This window comes from Mandrillus leucophaeus, unplaced genomic scaffold (assembly GCF_000951045.1).
Source record: "Mandrillus leucophaeus isolate KB7577 unplaced genomic scaffold, Mleu.le_1.0 Scaffold119, whole genome shotgun sequence".
Classification (NCBI taxonomy): Eukaryota; Metazoa; Chordata; class Mammalia; order Primates; family Cercopithecidae; genus Mandrillus; species Mandrillus leucophaeus.
This window is the reverse complement of record NW_012100209.1, coordinates 3,030,756-3,036,290: the sequence shown is the minus strand read 5'-3', so window position 1 is coordinate 3,036,290 and position 5,535 is coordinate 3,030,756.

Here is a 5,535-nt window from a genome sequence, read left to right as displayed (position 1 = left end):
TAGTTTGTGTTCATAGAGGTGTTCATACTAGTCTCGAATGATCTTTTGTCTTTCTGTAGTGTCAGCTGTATTGTTTCCATTTTCATTTGTAATTAAGCTTATTTGAATCTTCTTTCGTCTTTTCTTGGTGAATCTAGGTAGTGATCTATCAATTTTGTTTATCTTTTCAAACAACCAGCCTTTTGCTTCATTAATCTTTCCCATTTTTTGGTTTCAGTTTCGTTTAGTTCTGCTCTGATCTTTGTTATTTCTTTTCTTCTGCTTAACTTTCCTCTGGAAAGTTTTAATGTGATCTTTTTGGGTTGTTATAGAACCCTGTTTTTTCATATCGCCTGGATTATTTTTCTGGTTCTTTTTCATTCAGGTAGGGATTATTTCTTCTAATTATTTTTGTCTTTATTTTTTATTTGACAGGCTTATTAAAATATTTTTCCCCTTGAGGATGTGACTTTAATGTTTGCAGTTTATTGTCACCTAGCTTCAGCTCTAGGTGCATTCAGTGGTGAAGACTGTATAAATTCCTTGGTTACAGAGAATCTTTTTGTCACAGCTTTCTCAGATGCTGGTTGTAGTAGCAATGTGGTGGGTATGTGAGCAGGTTCACTGTTTGCCGTGGGGCTGGAATGGCAGAGGTCTCATGAAACTTGTCTTGTTCCCTAGTGGTGTCAACTTTTTTTTTTTTTTTTTTTTTTGAGACAAGGTCTTGCTGTCACCCAGGCTGGAATGCAGTGACACGATCATGGCTCATTGGAGCCTTGACTTCCCAGGCTCAAGTGATCTTCCCACCTCAGCCTTTTGAGTGGTTACTATAGGCATGCACCGCTATGCCTGGCTAATTTTTGTATTTTTTATAGAGATGGAGTTTCACCATGTTTCCCAGGTTGGTTTCTTGTGTCCCACGGGGTGTTCTCTTACTGTGGTGCACTCTGCCTAGGAGTAGCAGCCCCTGACGGCCAGACTACTGTGAATCCTGCTGCTCCTCTGGGTCTAGCCACCGAGTGGGGCTGCCATACTCCAGTCTAGTGCTAGGAATGTGCTGCGACCTGTCCTCTAGTCTCCCAGTAGCAGGTACCAGTACCAGCCCTGAGGAGGGGTGGCAGGAGAGTGACAAAGACTCTGAAGTTTCCTTGGTTATAAATAGCCTTACTATGTTAGTTTTCTCAAATGTCAGCTGTAGTAGTGATGTACTGGGCACATGGACAGACTCAACACCTCCTGGTTAGCCAGGGTGATGTAGGTAATGGTGATAGCTGAGGTTGTGCAAAAGTTTTCTCTTTCCTAGAGTTGTGGTGTTGTTTCTGCAGATGTTGAAATGTCTGTGCTGGTTGGCCTTCAGCCAAGAGGTGGCACTTGCAAAAGCACCAGCTGTGGTGGTAGTGGTGGAAATTTGTGCTTGCCTTGTGTTACTCAGAGGGGATACTCTGATGCCTCAAGTGCCTCTGGTGCCTTTGGGACCATGGAACTCCAAAAACTTTCTGTCCTTTGTGTTAAGCTACCACAGTGGGTCGAGGTGCAAAAATGGGTTTGGGCTGGGTCAGGCAAGTTCGAGCTCCGGCTTTCCAAGTGAGGGCACAGACTGCAGCCACCGTGGGGATTGGAGGGCAGTTCTCTGGCTGCTGGGGTAATGTTCCAGGGAGGAGTATAGCTGCCTCTGCTGTACAGAACAGTCTGTGTGGGGAGTGAGGAGTAGCACTAAGCACCAAGCAGTAAGTCCGACCGAACTAATTGGCAAGGTGAATCTCATACCTGTAGTGTTCCACTAGCAGCAGCTAACTAGATTTATGGCAGTCTGTGCTCAGAACTCAAAACTGCCACAGAAACCTCAGCTTTCAGACCATACCCTTCTGGGTCCGCCCATGAAGTAGGGGCACCCAGCTCTGGCACCTGTAGTTACAGTGCACTTCCCACTCACCCCTCAGTTCTGGCCAGTGGGATTTGTCTTCACTCAAGATTATATCACAAATTTCAGTTAGGAGTTTCTTTCAACCGGTGACCACAGCTTGAGTTAGCTAGCAGGCTTCTGTTAAGTCCCCTGTTAAGCAGGATTAGGAATTAGTAATTCTGAAATCAAACTGGGCACAGGTTGGCAGTTCTTTTTATTTTTGTCTTTTCTTTCTTTCTTTCTTTCTTTCTTTCTTTCTTTCTTTCTTTCTTTCTTTCTTTCTTTCTTTCTTTCTTTCTTTCTCTTTTTCTTTCTTTCTTTCTTTTAACATTTACTGGTTTATTATAAAGGATGTTACAAAGGACACAGATGAAGAGATGTGTAGGGGCAAGGTATAGGGGAAGGGGTTTGGAGCGTTCATGCTGTGATGGTTAATACTGAGTGTTAACTTGATTGTATTGAAGGATGCAAAGTATTGATCCTGGGTGTGTCTGTGAGGGTGTTGCCAAAGGAGATTAACATTTGAGTCAGTGGACTGGGAAAGGCACACCCAACCTTAATCTAGTGGGCACCATCTAATCAGCTGCCAGGGAATATAAAGCAGGCAGAAAAATGTGAAAAGGTGAGATTGGCCTAGGCTCCAGCCTACATCTTCCTCTCGTGCTGGATGCTTCCTGCCCTAGAACATCAGAGTCCAAGTTCTTCAGTTTTGAGAATTGAATTGGCTCTCCTTGCTCCTCAAGCTTGTAGACAGCCTATTGTGGGACCTTGTGATCATGTAAGTTAATACTTAATAAACTCCCCTTTATATGTATTATGTATATATACTATTAGTTCTGTCCCTCTAGAGATCCCTGACTAATACACATGCCCTCCTTGGGATGCCACCCTCTAGGAATCTCCATGTGTTCAGCTAATTGGAAGCTCCCTGAACCTAGTCTTTCCTCTTGGGTTTTTGGGAAGTTTCATGACCTCAGCATTCCTTCCTCCTGGGGTATAGAGCAGGACCTTCTCTGGAGAGGGTCTTAAGACCCACAGTGAGAAAGGGGAGGGTGTGGAAGGGTAGAGTCCTGCCTTGGGTCAGGTGAAAGGAGGGCAGGAGGAGGTCAGAGAGATTCTGTTTCATGAAGCCTGCCTCTGAGGCCTGACACTCCCAACATTATAACAAAAGACAGTAGCAAGGGCTGTGAGAGTTATTAGCCAGGAACCATGTATATACATGTATGAAACATATATACATATGGATGAAAACACAGATACATAGGTTTTCATATGTATATATGTTTCATATGTATATATGTTTTCATCCATATGTATATATGAAACATATATACATATGAAAACCTATGTATCTATGTTTTTATTCATATGTATACATGTTTTCATCCACGGTTCCTGGCTAATAACTCTCACAGCCCCTTTTATTGTCTTTTGTTATAATTCTGGGAGTGTCAGTTCTCAGAGGCAGGCCTCATGAAACAGAATCTCTGACCTCCTCCTGAAAACATATATTTTCATATGTGTATATGTTTTTCATCCATAAATGTGTGTGTGTGTGTGTGTGTGTGTATAAAATAACATCACAGGCCACTCCCTGGATTTTGACCATAGATTCTTTACATCAGAAAAATACACACAGCCATTAATAATTAGTCCAGCCCATCATATTGTACGAATGTCTCCCAGTATGAGGTCGTTCAGGTTTGTAGGCTTTCTTTCAATCTTGTCAGGCTCCAAAAGGAGGAAGGATCCTTGCAAACATACAGCTTCACCTTTTCAGACATGTGGAGTAATTGAGCTTGGAGACAATGTCATCTTTTGTTCTGGGACCATTTAGAGTTATTAATGTAATTTTGGATTTCCCTCAATTTATAACCCATTTATTCATTTCTTTACCCTTAACTATTATTCCTCCTTCTCCTCATTTGTCATTTATTTTTGTCCAAATCTTTTCACTTTTGGAAGGGGTGTTAGATTCGGCCACTGTGGTGGTCCAGGTTGTTGGTAGCAATACTAGTCTAGTAAGTGCCTCCTCTTCAGTCCATTCCATTCGCACAGAATGGTGTTACTTAGGTTTCAAACAAGTGAGCCATTTTTACCACCAGACAATAGAGCTGTATCTATTCTTAACCCCAGTTTTGCCAGATGAGGTGAAGGTGCAATCTGCCTCCATCGGAGCTTCAGGAATTCTAAGTTTAAAAACACAGTGACAGTTTGTTTCTTAGAAATCCTCTCTGCTTCCAGTACTTATAGTTGCAGCCTTGGCCTGAGATCACTGCATCAAATAAGGGAGAAAAAAAATTTTTTGAGGTAACTTGGGTAAGAAAAAAAGATCACAGTTACTATACTAGTTAACTCTTCCTTTGGCAAGAATTACATAGCCATACCAACATTCTCCCTACCGGCTCCTTCCCAGATCAACCAGAAAAACAGAGAAAGATCTAGTAGGGACACTTCTTTAGTCCCACTCATGTTGAGTGTGAGTACACACTTGTGAAGGCGTGTAAGCCAGTCCTTCATGCTTTCATCTCCCTCTGTTTTAGACAACCAATGTTTCAATGGCCGATTCTATTTCTCCATCAAACTATTACCCTAAAGAGGATTCTCTCTGCTTGTTGTTGGACATTATCGGTGGCACAGTGTGTTCCTTGGCCTGGGGAAAGGAAGTGGGTATCCAAATCCTTGCAGTATCTTCTGTTCCATGTGTGTGTGGTTTTTTTTTTTAATGGCACAGTGAGCATTTTCGTCTTTCACTGAGCAAGCAAAGCCTACTGCAGAGTCAGCATCTATTCATGTCAAAACCAATTTGTAGCTCCTGCAGGGCTACCAGCATCAGTCTCACTTGCCAGCTATGTTCAGGGCTTTCCCACTAGGGAATCTGAATTTGGAAATTCTTGATTAGGAATCAAGCCTTGATAATAGTTCTCCAGGCTCCGCCTTCTACCCTTATTTTCAGCCTCTGAGCCTTTGCTGCATTTTCATGAAAGGTGGCGTGTATTTGCAGCTGAGTAGTGTGTTGCAGCTTACTTCCTGCTTTTTGAAGTTTTAGGGTAGAAAGGCCTCTTTTTATTTTGTTACTCTCTTTCACTTCAAGCTGATGGAGTCTCTGACAACATGATATATTTACAAATATAACTATTTACAAGGCACAGAAATTATATGAAGGAAGAGATTCATTTTGCTATGGGAATATTCCCAGATAGATAATGCCTAAGCAGCATTTTCAAGAATGAACAGAAATGCACTAGGAAAACTACCCAGAGAAGAGCAATCTAGATATAGGAAGAGCATATGCAGAAGTAAAATGGACTCAAACTATGGCATTCATACAGAGAAATACACATAGTTTAGTATTAACAGAACTAATGGCATGCCAGGACTTTGGGATTTTATCCTGTAATCCAATATTTCTCAAGATGTGGCCTACCCACCTCCTACATTCAAATCATTTGGGTACTTATTAAAACTGCAATTTCTTGGACCCTACTATAGACTTACTGAATTAAACTCTCTGGAGGAGGGACTCAGGGGTCCCTGAGTTTTAAGATTAGTTGCCCTCCTTATACGAAAATTAATTCAAGATGGATTAGAGACTTAAATGTTAGACCTAAAACCATAAAAACCCTAGAAGAAAACCTAGGTAATACCATTCA